Source organism: Netta rufina, assembly GCF_964035555.1.
Source record: "Netta rufina genome assembly, chromosome: 7".
Lineage (NCBI taxonomy): Eukaryota > Metazoa > Chordata > Aves > Anseriformes > Anatidae > Netta > Netta rufina.
This window is the reverse complement of record NC_140130.1, coordinates 24,849,269-24,872,243: the sequence shown is the minus strand read 5'-3', so window position 1 is coordinate 24,872,243 and position 22,975 is coordinate 24,849,269. Positions and strand designations below refer to the sequence as shown.

Genomic DNA, 22,975 nt, shown 5'->3' with positions numbered 1-22,975 from the left:
TCAATTCTGCCAAGGTATGCAATTGGAAAGTTCATCTCTTCCATAAATTCTTTATATATTCAGTCATGACAAATGCCCATTAGGCTTTTGATTTCTTTACAAATTATTTTGATGCCCTGAACTAAAGAAACTATGCATCTTGTTACCAGAGTCTCACCTAACTCCTGAAGCAGAGGTGAATTCTGCTCTCACTTACCCCAGGGAAAGCTTCAACACCTTGGCTATCAGTAAAGCTGATTTAAATGCACAGATGATAGGACGTGGCCTCAGAAGGTTCAGACAGAACAACAGGAGGCTTTTCTGAAGCTGTAAGTTGAAAGTATAAATAAGACTAAGCCAGAGGGCTGCAGTCTGGCTGTCAATCAGGGCAGTGTGACCTTGCTGAAGCCAAGGGATTTGCATGAACAGAGTCCATCTGACGTGCGCTGCCTGATGCTGAATTCAGCTGCAGCCCCAGCAGACAAACCCTCCTCAGCCCCCTGAGGAAGGGGGCCTGGCCTGAGGACTCGGGTGCCAAAAGTTTCTGCTCTTTCCACATCCCACCTTCCTACAGCACTGCTTTTCTTCCTCTTCCTCCTCCCTTCTCACCTGGTGCTATAAGCTTAAAAACCCCTGGTCCTGCTGGGATCCTGGAGTTGGAGCCAGCCTGGAATAACTCCAACAGTCCTGTGCTGGACTGTCAGATTTGAGTCATGCACAGACGCAGGGGAAAAAACCCTCCTGGGGTCATTTCACAGCTTCCTCAGAAAAACACCACACCAGCTATAAACATACCACCATAGAGACACCTGACTTTACAACTGGTTTGTGCTATTACTGATCTTTGGGATCTGTGAAGGAGGGGCCAGGGATGGTGAAGACACAGGCACCTAAAAATGCCGTGATTTTTATTATTTTTTTTTTGGCTCTCTTCCTTTTCTACAGGGTGATTTTCCTTTCCTTTTTGACCTCTTCTTAAATGACCACGGCAGGTACCTTCCTCTGTCATTTCTCAGCAGCTGCCTTTTGCCACATGATGCCCCATTGTGCTGTCTGTGCATTTTCACTAGGATTTAACATTTCAGCTGATGCCGAAGGTCACCCTCTCTGACTGATGTATGCTCTAAACCTCTTCCTTACCTGCTGCTAATGCATTGTTTTTGCAGCTATTTGCCTAGGACTGGGTACCCGTATTCATTCGTGCACTTTCAGGTTTCAAACTGTTAAACTCCTACATCTTTATTGTCACCCTTCGTTATTCCATGATGCTGTACTTCTCTAATTTGGGAAATTGTTGATCAACCTCTATTTTTTGGTGGTTTGTAAAAGGTGATATTTAGCTCCAGAATGTCATGAACAAGCCTTGTTTTGGAGATTAGACTGAACTGAGTATAGCCTGCAACAGAAGAGTCAATACAGCAACATAACAGGCAAGTACCCAGCTGAGATCTATATGGGTAAAAAGATGGTAACCCATACAGGGATGCAAGGATTTTTCACCCCATTAATATACTAAATTTTTCTACAGCTTCTGCAGCAAACTTTAAAGCAGTATTTGGTGACAATGTTATTGTGAACTTCTCTTCATGTACTCTGAACTGTTGTAGGGAACTATCAAATCCTTTCTACATAATAATAAAAAATGCTGGGCTTGACTGAAATGTCTTCGCCAGCGCCAGTGATGTCTTGTTCAGTCTGAGGAATCTGGGATGGATCCCAGAGCCGGTTATCAGAGAAAAATGGTCCCTCTCACCACACTGCTCAGTGCACTCCAACCATTCCGGGTGCTATAATAGCACTGGCTTTTAAAATGTGTGACTGTTTTTTCATTTTCAACAGAGAAAATGTTCTTTGTTACCAAGCACTGACACAGCTCAGTGCAAAAGTCTGGGTAATTCACATTTGCATCCATTTTTGACTGCCAAAGGATGGCACAGGGAATGCACATCACTAAAATCCATACCTTTTGTAAAAGCTGGAAGAGAGGAAAAAGCAGATGATGTACTCAAATCTAGCATTACCCTAACATCTAAATCAAAGAAAGAAGGATTACTACAGGCTGAATTTTTATTCTATGACTCTTTTTCATAACAAAACAAGAATTAAAAAAGAGGAGTGCCATGACTTTCTCCCAGAAGAAGGCCCAGGATGTGTGCAGGCCGGGCCCACCACGCCATGCATGCTCTGCTCTGCTTAGGCTGGAGCCGTGCTACCGGCCCCACTTTGCTCTTTATAGGAGACACAAAACACACGGACAGCCGTTGCCATAGCTACCCCTTTACGTCCTCGTGTCAAGTTTCCCCGAGCACAGAAATATTATTTATAAGGTGGCTTAGGTGTGCTTTGCGCCTGGCAGTTAAAAATGGCAGGTCCCATCCCAGGGGAGCTCACGGCCCGAATTAGACATAACACAGCGAGAGGGCACGATAAACACGGCACGGGGAGAAGAGGGTCGGGGAGGGACAGCGAGCTGCCGTGTGTGCACCCTGTCAGGGCTTTATTCTCCACATTAAACCACATTACAGCTCTGCATCCCTCTGCAGTTTTACTGCAGTGTCCTGGCGGCCAGCTGTGACTGCCCAGCCATGGCAGGGCCCGACCCGTGGCCTCCCTAGGCAAGGCCACAGCCTCCATCCCGGAGCTGAGCTGAGTCCTCCCCACACTCCGCTAGGGCGCAGTGGTGCACAGGCACCGACCAACCTTGGTGCTGGCCTGGGGAGCAGGTTTAGAAACCTAAAACTTAAGTAGACCAAGTCACTGCAGCCTTCCCTTCCCTTCCTCCCACATGCTGTAAAAGCGTTACTAGAGGTGGGCCAAATTGCCAGCACCAGAGAACAGAAAGTGCCTCCACCTGCCGGCTTGTCGACAGCCACCATGGGGCATCCCAAGCCCTTCCATCTTGCCCAGCAAGGCGAGGTTCACCAAGATGTGGCTTGTGCTTGCTTCATGCTGTCTGTGTGCATGCTGACCTGGTGAGAGGACCTCCAAAACCTGCAGATTAGAAGGCACCACCCTCCAGCTCTGTCTGGAGGAGGTCACCTCTACACCCACGCCTCCTGCTGACTGCTGGTCATGCCCCAGTGCCCAGGTTTGGAAGACAAGTCTCAGCTGCAGCAGGGTGTTGGCGTGGCCCTTCCCAGAGGCACCAGAGCTACAGCATGCTTCACAGTCCATTTGAAATCAGCCATCCCAAGTAACCTTCAGAGTCTATTTTCTCCACCTCTCAGCCCTCCAGGAAACCCTCTTCTCTCCAGAAATCTGACATTTCTTCATCCCAGCTTGTTTTCCAGGTCAGCAGCCTCATTCCCCAGCACTCCCAGTCATTGAGCATGGGTGTTTTCAATGCTGTCACTGTCTCTGTGCCTTTGCCATCCTGCTGAGTGCTCCTGCTCCATGGGTGGCTGGAGGCAGAGCTCCTGGAGATGACTCCTTTGACAGCAGCTCCATGCTTGCTCAGAGGATGCTTCACCACTGCTGTCTGTACCTGCCATGTGTCCCAAAGCCATCCCAAGCACACATATTGCCAGCCTCAGAAATCAGCAGGATGGGAATGATTCAAGAGACAGATAGAAGTAAGCTGTGCAGCTAAATTCAAAGTTTGGGCAGTCCAGTGGCATTTTGAAAAGGATTGGGATGGCACCAGGCAAAAATGTTATTTGGCCCTAAATTAACTAGATGTAACACTGGATCCTGGGCAAACCTTGTTGTGTTGGGACATCTGACTCTGTCCTGCTGCAGACAGGTATTAAGAAAAGGGACACTTTTCCTCCATAATGAACAAAAACCCTATGAGTGCCTGCACCCAAGCACCGCCCAGTGCCAAAGCTGCATTTCAGCCACAGACAGAAAGCCCAGTGCAGGCTGCTGGCTGAGGTGAGGATGGTTTCTGCCTTGCTGCAGCTCAGCAGCACCAGATTTCTCCCATGCACGAGGAGGGACAGCACTCACAACTATTCGGCTGTTTCTGATATTTTACACTGAAAATATGTTGCTATGGAGAGCGCGGGGCAGGAATGTGCAGCCACTACAACGCATTCTGGCAGAAGCAGCCCACAGCTTCGGCTGATATTTGCAGGCCCTCTGCTGCCATCCCCATCAAGGCTGAAAATAGACCTAGCACTCAAATGAAGCATCCGTAATCCTTCATTTCTTCCCATTCCTCCCTGAGGCACAGAGACTTTTCACAAAAAAAAAAAAACATACCGAGCATCCCACGTGCACCCTGACATCACATCGCCGGTTTCTAATTCCTCACTGCGCACGTGCCTTGAAAATGAAATTCCTCCAGCTCCATTTTAATTCTGTGTCCTATTTGTGTCTGGAAAGCAAGTCCCCCTCCTGAGTCACCCCCTGCCAGTAATCACAGGTGCTGCTCAGTCCTCATCACCTTCAGCCACAACATAAAGCCCATTCCTTGTGCTTGCCCACCTTGTTGCCCTGCTGGCTCCACTGCATCTGATCTCCCTCATTTAAACCTGACCTTAGCAAAGGTCACTCAGCTGCAGGAAGCAATCTGCAAATACACATTTGGCACAGGAGAAACCTCTTTGCACTAAGTCTCAGCCTTTGCAGTTTCCAAAATGCTTGGGCCAGATCCTGAATGATGCTGAGCATTTCTGCTCTCCCTGACTTGATGAGACTTGAGAGAGCTCAGCAGAAGCAGCGCAGACCTGAGTCCCCAGCACCATGAATGAAGAACAACTTCGGGGTTTTTCTTTCCTGTGAATTTTTAAATATCTGATATCCTGTTTGTTTTCTTTCTCATATTCTGAGGGACTGATAAATCCTCAACCACACCATAAACGGCCAGCCATCAGCCCTTGATTTCTAAAAATGTATTTGTATTAAGCTAAGAAATTATTTACAGAGGCCATAAACATCCTCCCAACATCTGGCAGCTGGGAGAGACTTGGAACTCACAAATTTACTTACATTGTAAACCACTTTCTAATAAATAAATAAGCTCTTAATATCTCACCCACAAGAAGAGGCACATGGTGTACAGCACTATATTTGGGGTCCTTCAGAGGTGAAGGATTCAGCAGATGAATTTCTCTGAGGATCTTTCTTTAGACAGTGCATGCTTATGCCCAAATGAATCGTGAGCTGAAAATCTTTATTTTGACATCAGCTTCAGATTCTCACATTGGTTTGGATGCTGGGAAAGGGGTTGCTTGGTTCGTGTTTTGCCTGAACCAGTGCCAAATTCTGATCAAAGGGGCAGAAGAGAGCACTTAAAAAAAAAAAAAAAAAAAAAAAAAAAAGCCAAGTAAATGCGTGCTGATCCTTTAGTAGTCATCCTCATGGGATGGACTGCTGAGCTTATGAGCTGGCTGCTGGGGTGAGAATGCCATCAGCTGCCATGCCAGGAATGAGCTGTGGTCGCTAGGGCCCACGAGGGGTGGTGAGAGCATTTAAGGTGATGCAGATGCAGTTTTCAACTTCTGTAAAATCCAGCTCAGTGCCCATGAGGATAAGTGGCTGGCTCAAAGCAACCCTGGCCTAAAACCAATGTTGCCAGATCAAGCCTGATCCAAAATTTATGCTTTGGAAAAAAATAACAATAGCCTTGTACAAAATCTGAGGCAAAGGTGGACTGTTTCCACATCCTTCACTTATATAAAAATAAAAAATAAACTCTCCCTTAATTTTAACCTTTGCTGGTTCACAGCAAAGTTTAACTAGCAAACAGGAGGAAAAATGTTCCACTCATCCTCCATGCTGCAGATATGGAAGACAGGGAGGAACTAATCAATTATTAAAGTCAGTTTTGTTTTAATCGTGTGAAATTATACTCACGGACAGCTAGAGACCTGAATGAAGAATTGTAAAATAGGAGCCCCAGTGTAACCAGGTGCTACTGTATCATAGGTGCTCTGTGGCCAAGCTTCCTATGAGGGTTTTCACAACTTATCTACAATTAGAAATACCCTCGGAGATCTTTGACTAATTCCAGAGGAAAATAAATAATAAATAATAATAATAATAATAATAATAATAATAATAATAATAATAATAATAATAATAATAATAATAATAATAATAATAATAATAATAATAATAAAACTCCCTCTCCTGTCCCCTGCATTCCCCATTGCCCCACTGGGAAAGATGAAACTGGACCCAAATTCCCCCTTCACTGTTGAGTCCCCCACCATGGGCACTTGGCACCTTCTCTGTAGGTAGCACGGCTAAGCCCAAGCACAGACATGATTCTATCTGAGGGGTTGAGGCAGAAGGAAGTGGATGGTGAAGGTGCTGGTAGTGACCCCAGCTGGCAATAAAAACATAACCAGAAGCAAAATAGCCTCTCCAATGCCCCCGGTTGCTGTGAGTCGTCTCCCCCACGTGTCCCTTGTGTGGTCAGTGCAAAAGCTCTGCAGAAACATTTCTCAAACACAGTGAGCTATGTCCTGCTACATATTTTTGTATAGCTAGTATTTTCCATCCAGCAAGGGACTATTCCAGTAAAATTAGGCAGAATCTCTCTGTTTTCTTTAGTAAGATAAATGAAAGGCAAATACTCGCTGTTGTTCTTCAACAGAAAAGCATGTGATTTTGCATGTAGTTACCGAAATCCTTGAGGCAGCACAGACTGCTTGCTGTTGATCAGACAGATCTGGGGTGGGGTTGAATGAAAAAGCAGCTCTGTGCTTTCAGGAGTAATGGTCTAAATTCACCCCTGTTGTAACACTGCTCCACTCACCCCAAACACGAATTCAGCCCTACAGTTTTGAAAGCGTGCATGGACGGCATGAATAAATCTCATCACCAAGACTTTCCTACCACTCCTGCTGAATATCCATTCCTATTAGTCAATGTCAGGCCCTGGGCAACATGAAAAATTGCAGAAATCCATCCTGGCTGTCACTGGAAATCAAAGGTCAGTCTCAAAAACCAAAAGGCTCCTTTGAGCTTTGGAAGGCATTCATATTTCCAGAGTACAAAGTGCAATTGTCAAAGCTCTGCACGTTCATGTGAAACAGGAAGGAAAAATCAGACCCCGACACCAGTACGGGACAATGGGACCCCGGGGAAGCACTGGAGGAATGGAGCTTTTCCTGGGAAGCTGTTTGTCAAAATGTTAAAATACGATCTATTTACACAATAGATTGGAAAGTGCTGACAGCCAACACCATGTTAGAGGACAGTATTTCAGATTAGAAACACTGGCCTGGTTAAATTGTGAGCGTGTCCTAAACTAATTTATGGATTCTCCAAACAGAGCAAAAATGCTATTCTCTGTCCTGACCTGTTTTGGTGGGGTTGCCACCTCTGTTTTCACCATTAAGATTCCCTCCCCTCCACACCCACGTCCATCTGCCTCCTCCTGTTCCCCTTCTCCCACCTCTTGCTCTTCATGCTGCCAGCCCTGCCCAAAGCTTCCCCACCACCACTCTCCCACCACATCTGCAGCCCCCAGTTGTCACTGCAGCTGTGAACAGGCCGTGCTGTAATGAGCTCGAGAACAAGACAGAAAGTCAGGCTCCTTAGCTTCTATTCCCATCCCGTCTGCTCCACAGAGGGATGCCATTTCATCCCTGTGACCCATGACTTGAGTCCTCCTCTTGTGAGCAGCTCATGATTCTCTGAATGTCCCCAGCAGGTCTGCGGGGAGGTAGGTCCCAGGGCCTGCGATTACAGGTCCAGTGCTGCCTTGTTAAATGTCAAAACTTCTTAGGTGTTAAAAGGGAGAAAAGGCCCTTTTAAGTGTTTCTTTGGTGAGCAGATGGCCAGCAGCTGAACTTCTCTTGTAAATCTGTGCAGTTTTAAGTGGGAAACACAGCCCAAGAGACTTTAAATAAATCTGTTGTACGCTGGCGTGAGAGAAGTATACAATCCCTCCTGTCCTTGCTGTTACCACCACGCGGTTCAGCAGCCTTCTGTGTGGCTGAGCCTTCCCTGTCAGTTGCAGGAAGCTTTCTGCTGTGCTCCTAATCCTTGGAGGACACCTGGGATCAGGTCTCCCTTCCCAGCCCTCTGCTTTGGTCATATTTGTCACCTCCATCCAGTATCTAAGGAAAATCATCAGAGACTTCATGTCTGATGACTCAGTTTTTCAGATCTGAGTCTCTGCTTTTGGTCTGCACACACAGAGGTATCTCCTGAGAGAAGCACAAAGCACAGCTTGGCCAGAGCACTGGCTTAAATACATTTCAGATCAGTTAAGATGATGCTGACAGACAGAAAGGAGACGCTTGGGCTTCTGTTTACTCATCTGCTACCACAATCAGAGGAAGGAACTCTATCTTTGGTTTCGTTGTGTATCATGCCATAATCTCCTTTCAGGCTTCACATGCAATAAGATGGGGTAGTATTTCCAAATTGCCGTGTCCATGCTTCAACCCACATAGAAAAATGCAGAAACATTTCAGGATACTTGGAGCATTGCTTTCAGAATACCCTAATAAAAGCATATCTGAGGAAATTGTCCTGGTAACAAGGACAAAGAAGAAAGCTCTTTTGTATCTGTCAAGACTGTTAGTTTGGGTATGAGAGTCTCCTAAATTTAGCTTGAAATTCAGCTCTGCTCCATAAAGCAGTCAGCATCTCCTCTGTGCTGGAGACCGAGCACGGAGGAGCAAACCCTGAATAACCGTTGTGGGAACAAGCCAATACAAAGTAGCTCTGCATTCTGTAATTCCACTAAAATAACTGAACACATCAAGAAGTATTCTGGTTTTCAAGGGAATTGCCACACTTTCCCCTACACAGAAGCTGCATCCTGGGCTTGTTGTGCAATGCAGAGAAGTGCAGGACCAGAGGAACACTCCCATGACAACAGAAACAACAACAAATTTACTCTTCTCCTTCACTCAGACCTGTCAAGTACTGTGAACACATAACCTGTAGGAGCTAAATACATTCCTTTGCAGTTTTACTCAACTTTCAGTACGTGTAACTCTTATTTTTCAGAAGGATGCCTCTGAGCAGCTGAGAGACGCTTCAAGCTGCAGCCCTTCTTCCCAGATGCAGTGCCCAGGTGGACAGCTTGATCTCACTGCTCCCCTACGCTTTTCAACAATTTCTCCCTGCTGTCTGCATATGATCTGCAGTCCTAAGTGAATTTCCTTTTTCTGCGAGACACATTCTGTTATTTCAGTATAGCACTGTCTAGACAACTGAAAAAGTGCGAACAATTTAATGGATTACTCTCCCCCTGCTTTTCATGAAAACGTTGAAAGTCTGGAAGATTTCTGGTCCCTGTGCAGTCTGTTTTGTTTTCTGTCGTTTGATTGTATGATTATTGAAGGGGGGGGGGGAAGGAGGGAGGGTTGTTGGTTTTTTATACCCAGAGCTGTAAACAGTTATAAAGAGAAGCTCAAAAAAAATGTTATTATTTCCATTTAGTGAGAAGGCTGTCCCACCATCAAGTTTTCTACAAGATTCAGTAATTTGTCTTTATTCAGACAGTTCTGTGAATAAAATGGTTACTGTCCTAGCAGATAGAAAGCAGACACCGTCCTGCCTCCCCTTGTAAAGCAACCGACACTCCTTGGGAACAAGCAGCCATGGTTATTAAACACAAGAGAACAGTCCCCTTCACCCCTCTGAATTCCATCCAGCCTCATCATTTCCTAAAAACCAAGAAAAAAGATGACACTGCAAAATGTCTTACATAAATTTTCCTGTCCCAGGAGCCTCCACAGCCAATCCAAAGGGTCAAAGTACTTAAAGAAACCAGATTCTTTTGGGATTTCCAGCTCCCACTTCCAGATCTCAGTGATTAAACTGAAGGCTGCCAGCATCACCCTTGACCCGTTCCCACCTCTGCAGCAAGCCTGTTGGGGTGACTGACCCTTTCTCGGGAGCTCTCCAACGTTTTCCGGAGAACTGTGGATAGGGAAAAACCCATCAGCAGCAACAGCATGGCAACAACTGTAATCTATTCCATTTCTATTATTTTTTTCTCTTGTTTTTGAAGAACATACATTTTCTAACTTTTTCCCAGTGCAAACTGGACAATGCAAGTAAAACTTCTCCACATCTGCATGAAGATGAGACAGAGGAGGAAACCCATGTGCATCACCAGGCCTTGAAGCCACTGGCAAAACAGTGTCTGAAACATGGCTCAGTGCTGGCCAGGGACCTGGCCAGGGCCCTTCACCTCAGCAGGGGCCATCCCAAGAAACATTTAAAGTGATCATTTACACAGAACTTCTCCCTGTTTCTACCAGAAATGAAGAGCTGCTGAAAAAAAGATTTTTGGTACCTCTGGACATTCCCAGTTAAGCTCATTAGTTCCCACACTGCACTTAGCTTGTATGTTATCCAAACGAGTGCAGCAGGGCCTAATCCTGACGAATAGCTGGGCAGCTATTAAAATTGTTTGCCTTCATCAACAAAATGGAAATGTGAGGGCTTGACGCTTGAGCTAGCATTTAAAATGGGCCCAGGTAATCAAAACACCAGATCAGAGAGTGCTGGGGGCTGTGGAGGAGCTGAAACTCATTTCAACTGCACACTTCTAGTTTATTACAGCAAACAATTCCCACCAACAATAAATGAAACTAGCCCCAGCTCCTTGTGGAGACCGGGTGTACCTGATCACACAGGTCCACACCGGCTGCTTAACTCTTTCTGGCCAGCAGTGCTTCTTGTGCAAGCCAATACTGTCTGTCAGACTTTCAGTCATGTCACCTTGGGATGCCTCTTGGGAAGGGCCACATCACTGGTCATCTCTTGCTGAAGATACCTGAGATGCCAGCATCCTAGATACTGACTTCTCTCTGTCCAGGCAGCAAACACCCAGCACAAATTTAGAGCAACAAACAGCATGAAAACAACTCCGGTACCTGGAGGGGCCGTGGGTCCTGCATGCTGCTCTCATCACCATCCCCAGCTGCTCTGGCACCTGGCCGGGTGGGGACAGGCCTATGATGATGGCACCTGTCACCACACAAAGCATAAGGATGGGCGAAGGGAAGGTGGCAGAGCTGTGTGGCTGCCCCACAGAGCTGCTCCCCGAGCACGCCGTGTGGGGCCGGCCGTGGGACGAGCAGCTTGGGCAAGCCAAGCGGTTGCCTGAGCCATGCGCCTCTGTGTGTTCCTGCGCAGAAACACCCTGCCAGGAAAAACAGGCCTAAAGCACGCCAGCTGATGAATGCCTCATGAGGAACGAAAACACAGCCCGGGCATTTCAAGTAAGTAAACTGGACATTGGTGTGCGTAGAGGCAGGCTTGCTGCATGAGGAAAGCTGAGCCCAACTGGGCTGGTTTCCTGAGCGGGCTGAGAGCAAGCTAAACCAGACTCCTTTCCAAGCCACATCCCTACAAGGAAGCCTGCATTAAAAAAAGAAAAGGGAAGAAGAAACCGTATTCTGAGCTTAACCAATGCTGTGCACGCTTCACCAATTATACATAGTCTGAAAAATGCAGTAGTGGGCTAAACCAGGCCGCAGAGGCGGAAGACCAGCGGTGCTCCTTTGTGGCAGCCCCGGGTAGCTGTGGGGGGGACACGCATGGTAGCTGCCACCAAAACCGAATGGAGAAAACCTTGCTTCCATAATCACATCCATGTAAAAGGATTTGGTAACAAGTCCAGCACATGATAACAGTCCAGCTTTCACACGTTCAACAAAAAATAACAGCCATGTTAAATGCCCAGAACACCTACATTTCAGACAACCTGTTGTTGTGTGTGTGATACGAGGAAAGCAGCAGTGCTGCAGGGGTCCAGACCACAGGTAATTCAGGTGTTAACTGAGAGCAAAGGGATAACTGCCTTATGCAGCCAAGTCACTGCAGGTAGAACTGTCAACACTTGCAGAGATCTGATATATTTTGGCTCATGGCATGTGAGCTGTGACTCAGATTTCACTTCGGAATGAAAGATGATGCAAAGATGCATTAAATACTTCTGTTTCACCTTATTTAACCTTCATCTGGCTGCATCAGGCCAGCTAAGGGTGCCCAAGAGAAACAAAAGCAGAGCACTGTGTGGGACTCTAAGGGATACATTAGGAAATCTGAGGGCTCACAGCATAATCCATCAGGCTGCAGGGCATCAGTACATGTGTTTTGGTACCCTGTGCCAGTTTTGGGGGTGAAGCTCCTCTCCTTCCAGGTATGAGTGGCATGCGACACGCCACACCTTAGGGAGAGCTCCCAAAATCGCAGACTCACCCTCAAAAGCCACAGGCCAGATGTAAAGAGGAGAAGAGGACTTTTCCCTGCCCAAGGCAGCCCCACACCACAGCCCCTCATGGGTTGGGCATGCTGTAGTTGCTGGGAGCATGCAGCAGGAGCCAAGCGTGAGCCTCACGTTCAATGAGACCTGACACATCCCACCAAGCTCTGCAGGCAAAGAAAGCGCCTTGGACCACCAAGCCAGAGACAGCCTCATCTGTGCCCAGCCCCAGCACACTGGGGGCACGTGGGATTCAGTGTTTGGATCATCTCACAGCAGGCTGGCAGGGACCCAGCAGCGCAAGCATCATCCCATTTGCACGAGCACGGCACTGGCTTGCCGTGCACTTTTACCCTTCGCATGGGGGCAGGCTGCGTGCACAGGGACATTCTTCACTTGTCACCCCCAGGCTTAGGCTGTTTCTGTCTTCGCCGTTACCCAAAGGTGAGGAGGAGTTGAAAAACATTACGCTGACAGCGCTGGAGGAGTTGCGGATGTAGGGCTTTCCGCTACGCGCCAAGCAAGCCCACTGGAATGGTTTGGACGCGATAGGTAAACAGTGTCGGGCTCGCTCAGCGGGGAGACATTTGTATTTAGATGTTATAGATAAGTGGTGCATATTTGAGACATCTGAAAGTTATTATTCCAGGCAGTTTCTAAACAGAGAATCGCAGTTGCGTAGCCCCTTAACTCCGAGCTGACAGGCAGGATAATGATTTAAATTATTGTTAAACATAGGCTCTGTTTTAAGTGGATGGAATTCAACAGCATGGTAGGTTTGGGGGAAGAGGGGTGTATTGCAAAACACAACATTTCCAGTTGCTGCAATGCTGAGCCACGGGAGCTTCTCCGCCAACACCAAGCATCACTTTTCACACTAAGAAAATGGTGTGAAGATCCTCAAAAGGCAACACCATCCAGCTATCTTCTGGATCATTACTGCTCCCTCTAATTGCAATGACTTTGATTAAGAAAAATGACATTTTTAAAGCAAAACAAAAAACAAAAAACAAAAAACAAAAAACTTTCACAGGCTGTGATACAGAGTTCAGCAGTGAACTGTAATCATTTTTTATAATGCTTTTGAATTACAAGCGATTTATGCTTCCTTGAGCTTAATAAGGTTCTGTTTATTATGCTATCACTTTTTTTTAATGAAGAGTATACTGATTTGCTCTTCATTAGAAGCACAATTACTGTATTGTATTAAATCAGAGTATAACATTTGTTTCATCCATAAAGAGTTGTTTTCCAACATTTTAATGTATTGCTGATATCTCAGTCCCACACTCCTCCCATACACCATCCAAGCTGTGAGCCAGCCCAGCAGACGCTGCAACCAGGGCAGGCTTTTTGCCCCCACCATGTGCTGCTTTCTGCCACACCAAAGGTTAAGTGTGACAGTTAAGTGTGACACTGGCTCCGTATTGCAGCCCATATGCCGGCAAAGGTCCAGCAAAAACAAACTGGTCTCTTATGTGGGAAGGAGAAAGAGAAGAAAGAATTAATTTCTTGCTTATTCAGCATCCGCTTGTCTCTCTGTGTCACAAGCGTGCTCCCAGGCAGTATCTCCAACCACTGCATTCTCATTTCCCAAGTGGGTAATTCACAATAATGCAGGCCAGAGGGTCTCATCTCTGCCTGTAGCCTAAAGACGCAATTGGGCCTTAAAAAAGCAATCGCACCTTGTCACTTAAGGGAAATTATATGGATGATTAATAATAGATGAGCCTCGGAAAGGCCACCCTTTCTGCACATACCAGCATCTTATTCTAATTATCCTCATCAATAATGCCCAGAATTGTTTGGAAATTTTAGGGGAAATTGAGTTCACTCGGCTAAGTGTTAATAACTGCTGTGCCTTTGACACATGAGGGGACCAGTAATTCAGAGGAGTGGAAACCCACAGTCCCCTGCAAGGAAGAAAAGCATCATTGCCACTCTGCAGCAAGCAGACACATCCATGGTTTGTCCCAGGTAGGTTAGAAATCTGAACCTGAACTAGGAGCTGAATCCCTTACCACTAAAATTAAGGATGGTTTTTTGTCCCTTACTGTTAATATTAGTTATCAATCTGATATACTTACACCAGAGTGTAAAGGCTGAGGAATCTGTTGCTTGGTTGCTGAACAATTAAATCCTAAAACGCATTCATATTCTATGAAAATAATGATCCTGACTTTGTGCATTTTTCTCACCTCTTTTAATGTGGGAAAACAAAACAAAACAGAACAATAACTAGAGCTTGGTAGGAAACAGGCAAAACACCCAACTGGGTATTAAAGCTACTACTACCCCCTTTGAAGAACCCAAGAGAATCACAAAAGGGAACTGCAGCGATCAATGGAGAACATGGAAACAATTCCTCAATCCTCAAGCTGGGCATTGAATTTGTGCCTTGACAAACCCATGTGGCGTGCTCAGGGGTTTCGCCTCCTGTAAGCAGGGAGAAGCAAGGCCTGCCCCTTCCTGCTGCCCTTTGGCTGCTGCTCAATGGTCAGCAAGCACCAGGAGAGCTACAAAGGCAAGTGGAAGCAGGATTTCCTTGCGTTTGCCTCCAGAGGCAGCGGCTCTGTGCAGGGAAAGGGAAGTCTCACACCTCCAAACACCTCCTGGCCAAAGCACAGCCCGATGTGGAGCAGACTGACAGCAGCCTACACTGCCAGTGGGCAGCCAACATGGTCCTGGACTCAAGGCTTAATATTTGAGAGGCACACATGCATTGGAGAGAATAAATTATAAAAATCCCAACAATAAAGACAGTATTTCCCATATATTTTCTGTTCTGGCCTACTTTTGGTAACTCCAGATAAGCTACTCATTTAAGGAGCTGAACCCAAAAGGATTCAAAACCAATCTGAGGAGTTTTAGCACAGCACATTTCAGCAGATGATCCCAGCATGATACAGCTGCTTTGAAAACCCATCATTACTAAATTTGCATGTCCTTGCAAGAGCTGATAAAGACATGCTTCCTTCCCAGTTGTGACCCAAGATTTCTAGGTCTCCAGAGAAATAAATCCTACTGGTTTCTGTATTCATCATCATGCTGGAGAGCAAGCGTGGACACAGCTACCTGATGGTGGGAAGCTGCAACACTAAAACTGGTCTGCGATATTTATTTTTCTTACCTTGTTTTCCACCTGTGACATTAAATAACAAGACAACAGGCAGATCTCAGAACAAAATTGCAGCACCCTTGATGGCTTGGCTCTGCAGGAGTCAGAAAAAAAGGATATTAAATACGGAGACAGGCTTGCAATCAGCCTTTCTGAGGAAATAATAACCTGGGAAATTCTGACTCATGCTGATTTGTGATCAAGGACTGTGACTGAGATACCAAAAAAAGGAATTGAATCAGATTTTCATGGCTGTGTCAGAATGAATTAATTCTCATCATATAACTGGAAAAGATTTAACATCGTTGAAGGATTTTTAGAATGACAGCAGGATATGGAGGCTGTGGCAAAGAAGAATTTTTTTGAAGAAATGATTACTGGGCTGGAGAGACTGACAGCGAGCAAAGATAAAAAGAAACTACATATACCATAAAATAATAGCTTGGTCAAGTAGCTGCCAACAGGAACATCCTCGGGAGGGGATGGTGGTTGTGAGCATCTGGCACTGGTGGCTGCAAATATGTCTCAGACAATGCTTATGCCTGAATAGTGGAAGTTTTCAGGGGTGAAGAAGTTGTCTTCCTGGGACAATTTGAGAGGCTGCTGTCATTCACCACTGTTTTTCGTCCTTCTGTTAAAGCCAGGCAGAGACTGCTGCCACGGTTTGTCCAGTGGTGTCGTTTACCCTCATGCCAGTTTCAAAGTTGGGCCAGGATTTTTCATCCTTGCTTCTGTGGTTGCCACAAAACTTTTAGAGTTAACCCAGTATCAGCTAAGCTCACTCTGAATCTATGTCAAATCAGGCTATTTGAACTCCAAACACTTGCCTATAGAAATGATGAAGGTAGGCATAACTGGTTCTTTCTAAAGCCATGCTTGCAATTGATTTGCATTAATTTTCCACTGTTCCCATTTGTAACTAAACCCTCTGCAGAAAAGCACTGAACTCAGTACACATATCTTAGAGGTTTTTGTTGTTGTTTTCTCCTCGACTGATTGCTGTAGAGATGCTACTAAGTAGAAGATTAGACTAAAGTGCAGCTTGATAGACGGGAGTTCATCTGGCAGCAAATTCCACAGACAAAGCCAGAGGAGTGTGAAATCCCCATTGCAAACTATTGACCAACAAAAGATTCTACTCTCTCCTCACAGAGCCTACTCACCTTCATCTAAATCACCCCCTTGATAGATCTGTCAATGTTCACTAGCAGAAGACTTCTATAATAAATTAACTAGATGATAAAGAGTGTTTTTGCACAAAGAGGAATAGGTGCTATCAAGAGCAGAACAGAAAGCCACCAATCTAATTTGGGATGTAAGAGACATCTGACTCAGATATTTCCCCATGGGTTGTTTTAATCCTGTCTCTTAATGATTCCTTTTATAGGGAGTGTGTCAGTAGTATGTACTTGACTCGATAAAAGAGCTGACTTATCTGCAAGGAACATGCCGGGCATCCAAAGTGGCCCATGCAAAGTGGCTGAAACACTCCTAACACCCCAGAGCAAATAGCATCAAATATGCTGTCGAGGAAAAGGAGAAAAGAAGAAAAAAAAAAAAAAAAGAAAAAAAGCCTTTGGGTTATAATTGCCATCACAAAGTCAAAGCAAGGCAGTGATTTACACATGTAACTTCACACTAGTAAGGAAACCAGGCAAGGCAGGGATGGTATCCTGATCATGGAGCTGTTTTTCCCTTCCCTGCCAATATATCCTGATCCTGCTTTGCCAAGCCTGCTCTTCCTTCCTTGCTTTCAGCCAGCAGTTCACCCGTTTCCATGCTTTTATCTTCTTGCCCTCCTCCTGCTTCTGGACCCTGTCTAAACCTCCCTGCACAGAAGCTATCCATGTTTTCCAAGAACAGCAAGCACTGCTGGGAGGCAGCCTCTCCACCTCTTCTCAGGCTGCTGCAGTACATCCAACCTCCCCCACTCATGCTCACCTCTCTCCTCCTGAAAGAGTCTTTACTTCTCAGGCCAGAAAAACCATTAAGCACAGAGCCTGATCCTGGTATAACCATTGATTACTGATTAACCACAGATCACTGGTTTTAACCTAGCAAACCCTGCACAGAACCCAGTAACAAGCAGATGGCGAAGAAAAAGATCCAGCAGGGCTCTTAAGCACATAGCTATCTTTAGGAATGTGAATTAACAGACTTACTCAAGCATATACTTAATTTCTGGCACGCCGGACACAGGCACATATGTGTAAAAGGTGGGGAAGTATTTAACGCTCCTGTTGAATTCAGGTCCTGCAGCCTATGCAGTCTTCTGAGCAAATGAGAAGGGGTTGGGAACTGCACACATTTAAAACCTGCTATTTTACTTCCCTCTTGAATTTCTCCTCCATCAGCTTTCATCCATTAGCCTGCCAACACAGAGCACTCTGCCTCACCATTTGATTGTTATTTAGGCTCTTTGGAGCTCATCCGTTTCACATGGAGCATTTATCCTTTCAGTCGCACATTCAAAACTGAAGCACTAGAAATTATAATACGAATAGTTATAATAGTGATTGTGGCCTATGAACAAATTATTTATGTATTTCTCTTGAGTAAGCCAATTAGGCTGAGCTGAAAATGCCAGTCCCTGCAGCTCCACAGTGAAATTCTCCATCAGTTCAGTTTTCCTTCCAACTGTTTCTAACACTGACCTTCAACATGAGGCCAATTTCCTTCCACCTGGCCAAGCGGTGTTACAGTCAAGACCTACAGCCTCTACCATGTTGGGAATGGAGCGATAAAAAAGTGTTTTGACAAATGCAGCACCAAGGCTCATCTCAGGCAGGAGCACACTCCAGTATACGTAGCCATTGAATAAGATCTAGTTAGAACCAACCAGGCCACAAATAGGAACAGAAAGCAACAGGACCGGCATTCTTGTCAAAAAGATGCTTTCACTCAAACCATGCTGGGATAACAGAGCGGTCTGCCGATGCCTGCGGAAGGCTCAGGAGGATGATGGTTGCTGCCTACAAATGCTGAGGAGATCAAAGAAAAACAACCAGGTAAACGCCACTGCAGAATGAGGAGGAAATGTAAGAGTCTATAGGAATACATTGATCAAATCATCATCAGAATCCCAGATCAGGTAAGCTGAGATCATGGTGCTGAGGTCCTCCAGACCAGGGTATGCAGAGAAAAGCAGGACACTCTGCATTAAAGATTTCAGGGGCTTCAGTTCTCTCCATGCAAGATGCACAGTGTTTATTGGCATGGTACCAGCATGGCAATAGGATTACTGGATTCTAAAGGCTTTTTCCCTAGAGCGGTCTTTATCCTCTTAAAAGAAGATAGAGCAATTAAACATTTTTTTTTTCCCTGAAGAGAATTAATTGTCTGTGAAGGGTCACACCAGTGGCCAGATGCATCACAAGAGATTTTCATCTTCTTAAACTCACCAGCAACAGCCAGTGGTACAAGACCACTTATCAGACTTAACTCTAGCTACAGACTAAAAAATTACATTTCCAAGTAAGTTTAATTTCAAATTCTAATAGGAGCAGATGGAATGGGAATTTCTTTTGAAATATTTCAGTAAAGCCCTTTAAGATCAAAGTGACATTGATGAATCAGAATCAAAACCTGTAAGTGACTGGACATACTGTTCTAGCCTATGTGTACGGAAATGCTTTTTATAAGGTTTGCATCATTCTGCCAACACCCTGCTATAATACCCATGGCAGTACAAGGAAGCACTTACCTAGCACATCTTAGTATAAGAGATGTTATTTTCATTAAAAAAAAATATATATAATAGTACCAGAAGAACATATTATGATAATGTAATAAAAATAGCATGGTAAAAGACTACAAGGTGCAGGACAAAGGAGCCCAGTGTCTCTCTGAGAAAAGCACCTTGCAAGATCACCTGCAGCCTAGGCAGAACTAATGTAACCTCTGCATTGAAATTGGAAGTAAATTTAATGCAGGTAGAGAATCTTAGAGAACAGCTTGACATGACTAAACATGGAAGGCAGAAGAAAATATCACCTGTTCTTGCAAAATTTTCTTTCCAAGAGGATGTGGAGAGCTGGAGATACTGTTCCTTTCCAGAGACAGGACACTGGATTCAGTGGACCTTCAGTGACACAGCATGTGTCCCACACTAAAGCAAGGAGTAGGAACAAGACCACAGCAAGCTCCAGACACGAGTGGTACAAAACCAGGACCAGCTCAGCCCCAGGCTCTGTCTGTTTGCACAGAGCGAAGGAGACTTGCGGTGAAGAACACACACGCTTGGGGCAGCACAGGGATCTGTTCTCCATGCTCATTCCCAGACCTTCCAGCCCCAGAGCACTGGCACTGCCTACCCTGGAAGCACCACTGAAAATTTCACTGTTAAGAAAGTCTTTCATTTGACTCAACACGTCTTTCATCTAGACAACTCCAAAACTTGCACTGTATTGTTTGTACAGAGACAGTTACATGAATTGCATTTCATACACGAGGAAAGGGTCACATCCAGCTGCTGAACAGAGAGGCTTTTTTTGATTCATATGTATGAAATCCCAACTAATTTCTTTGGAATAAGTGAATAAATGGGTCATTCTAGCCCATCTAGCCTTATCGGCATGATGATTTAATGTGAACTTGGTGTCTAAGGCCAGTTACTTGCAATGAGTATCAGGCACACTTAACAGATAACTTTTAGGGGGAAGAAAGCACCATAATTTAGCAATGGTTACTTTGAGAGGGCGGTTTACTGAGTTTAACGCTGTGGCACCAGGCACTGTGTACTCAGCCGTGCATTGCTGCATCAGCCCTTTGGTGCTGAAAGGGCAGCTTGCTGCTCAACGCTTCCTCCTGCCATCAGGACAGTTTGCCCTTGACATGAGGATGCAGAACCAAGTTGTTAATGAAAGAGCTGGGTCTCCACAAGCAGATGACACCCCTTGCACTTTTGCCATCTTTCAGACACCCGTGAACAGTTACACTCGCACAGACCCCTGGAGGCTCTTTTCTCCTGACAAGGGTACTTAGAAGGAGAAGCCCTGGCTTGAATCAGCACAAGTTTCCCCAGTCCAAAACTCCTTTGTTTTCTTTGGGACACGCCAGGAAAGGTCTGGAGGAGCTTCTGTTGCTTGGTGTTTGGCCAAAGAGAAGTGATGAATAAGTAAAAACCAGAGGCGAGGTTCTGCTCACAGCGTAAAACCGGAGCAACTCCACAAAGCGGCTGCAAGCTGGTAAAACTGGTCAAAATGGCTGGTAACACATTGCAGATCAGATTAAGGGTAAGGAGTTCCAGACTGAGCCCAACAACAGCTCTGCTTAAGCAGCCTGGGAAAACAAATGGAAACTTTGGAGTATAATGCAAGCTCATTTTTAGCTCTGTTGCTGATACAGATGGAAAAGCAGATTTAATTTTATTAAAGGTGTCAAACTTTTTTTTAATAACTCAGACACCTAGAGGGATAATAAAATCACATCCTCTGTACGGTGAATTGCATGTTCAGCAGCTGTGATACCAATTAGATACTGAAATGATGAAGTACTTTCTCATGCCAGTGGAGACATACAGTACAGAGCCAGTGTTTAGTTTTATCATATAAGCAATGTTTAGCCATCATCTGTCATACAGACTTAGGGGAAAGGGCCTCCTCAGCTGGAACAGCTGGAATTGCAAGATTAGCTCAATAAATTGTTTTTCTTCTACCAGATCATCTATCAGTTTATATACATTACTCACCTCTAGCTTCAACTGCCTTCACTGGAGAAAACACACACTTTCTGTCAAGCTCTAGCTTTATGAACAAAGAGGAGTTCGCCTTCAGCTTTCAAAGACAGGGTTTGTGAGGTTTAAACTATTTTACTGAGTATTTTTGAGGAAAGTATTCAGAAAGATGCAAAGATTAATTCCCTGTGTTAGCACGTTCTCTCTACTTTTCTTTTTAAAGACTCCTCTCACTTCCACAATTACAATAGAAACCACATCAGACAAACTAAGGGAAATGCAATTATACGCCATGTAAGTAACAATTAGGAGAATGCTTTTTTTTTTTTTTTAATGTTGTTTTAACCTAATGGTTTAAGTCAAAATACTAAAACCTCTGCTAATGTAAGTAATTCTTTGAAATCTTTCCCAGGAGTACACACTGCTCCATTCGCAGCGTATTCTTATTCTCTAAGGCCCTGCCTATTCTGGAAACTTCTACAACGAACAAGAGCTGTGTAATAAATTCTGCATATATTCAATTATTCCAGTAGTTTATACCTCTAGTGGACGTAAAATAAGGTCAAAGCACTTTTAATTGGAATCACTGTTTCCAGACTACAGCTTCCATACTTCTGCTAAAAAATAACAACACTTAGCAAAGCCAAGATGAACTTCTCATTGAAAACCAGAATATTTACCTCCTTAAAGCAACAGCCAAATCAATCATGAAAACAGATATTTAACGTGAAGATATCTTTAAAAAAAAAAAAAAAAAAAAAAAAAAGAAAGAAAGAAAGAAAGAAAGAAAGAAAGAAAGAAAGAAAGAAAGAAAGAAAGAAAGAAAGAAAAGAAAAGAAAAGATAAAAGAAAAAGAAAAAAACACTCAAGAGCTTATCTTTGCAGTGTCATTATCTAACTACAGCACCCACATACCCATGGTGTAAACACCACTTAAAATTGTCAGTTTTCCCTGCGCTTTTATGGGTACAATGGAAAATATTATTATATAGCCTTTCTTGCCTGTGTTAGGAACAATATTTCAGCATAGCAGAACTAAAGGAACTTGACAAAGCACAGAATTTATTTTCCACTGATCCTGCTGTCTTGTTACAGTCTTCATTTTTCTCAGTCTGGACAGTAATAGCCAGGCTAATCCCTCTCCCGTTTATTTCTACCCAGGTTCAATTGCAGTTTCTCCTGACACCAATGTGAATACAATTTCTGGTGGTGTACATATCACCAATAGACTTTTATATGCCAGATTTTGTCCTTTCTGTTCCCATTTAGTAACGTTTTAGCTCCCTGAGCAGTCCCGCTAAGGAAGAGGCAGTTTGGGCCAAAGCAACAGGTACACCCTTGAGCAACAGCGATAAGACAGATGTAATTCACCACTTCATCGAGACCCAGGCAAGTCCAAAGCACTGACCCCTCGGAGGCCGTGTTTGCCTTGGCGCCTGGCTGTCCCAGCTTGCTCAGAGGTTGCTGTCCAAGCGCAGAGCCTGAGCTCCCCAGGGCTGCCAAGGCACGTGGCAGGAGCGCGGCGCGCAGGGGCCATGTCACGCGGGACCCTGGGGAGATGCCAGCGCAGGCTGATGTGCCCAAATTCTCTGCTGTTTACCATCAAAAGTGAAGAGAAGGAAAAAAAAAGTCGCTGCCATGATGAACTCGGGCTTGTTTGGAAGGGCTGTCCCCAGCAGCCTCATTGTCGTAAGCAAGACAGACGGACCTGGAGGACAGAGAAACCTCCAGATACCTTTGGGTTAGCCGTAACTTTTGGTACCTATCGCATCTGGAAAAAATATATCCCTCCAGAGATGCCAAGGCAAAGAAGGGATTGATTAAAACGGCAAGAGATGAGTTATTTATTAAGCTGTTTTCACATTTTTAGCAATGTTAGAGAGCTTCCTGCAGCTGCCATAGAGACAACAGCTACAGACAATAAAACTTTATGAGCAATTTAAATTCTCTCTCCCCTTAGGAGATGCGGAAAAACAATGACAACTGACTGTTTGCAGGTTGCATATATCTTGCCTTCATTAAGTAGGACTCTGTTTAAACACATATTATTCTTTTCCATCAGATTGTCACAGAC

The 22,975-nt window shown here is 44.9% G+C and overlaps 1 protein-coding gene across 1 annotated transcript in view; it reads right to left on the bottom strand.

The window, feature by feature from the left end:
* NEURL1 (neuralized E3 ubiquitin protein ligase 1) overlaps positions 1-22,975 on the bottom strand; it is a gene marked incomplete at both ends in the record, with an annotated part of 148,095 nt that overhangs the window by 27,206 nt on the left and 97,914 nt on the right.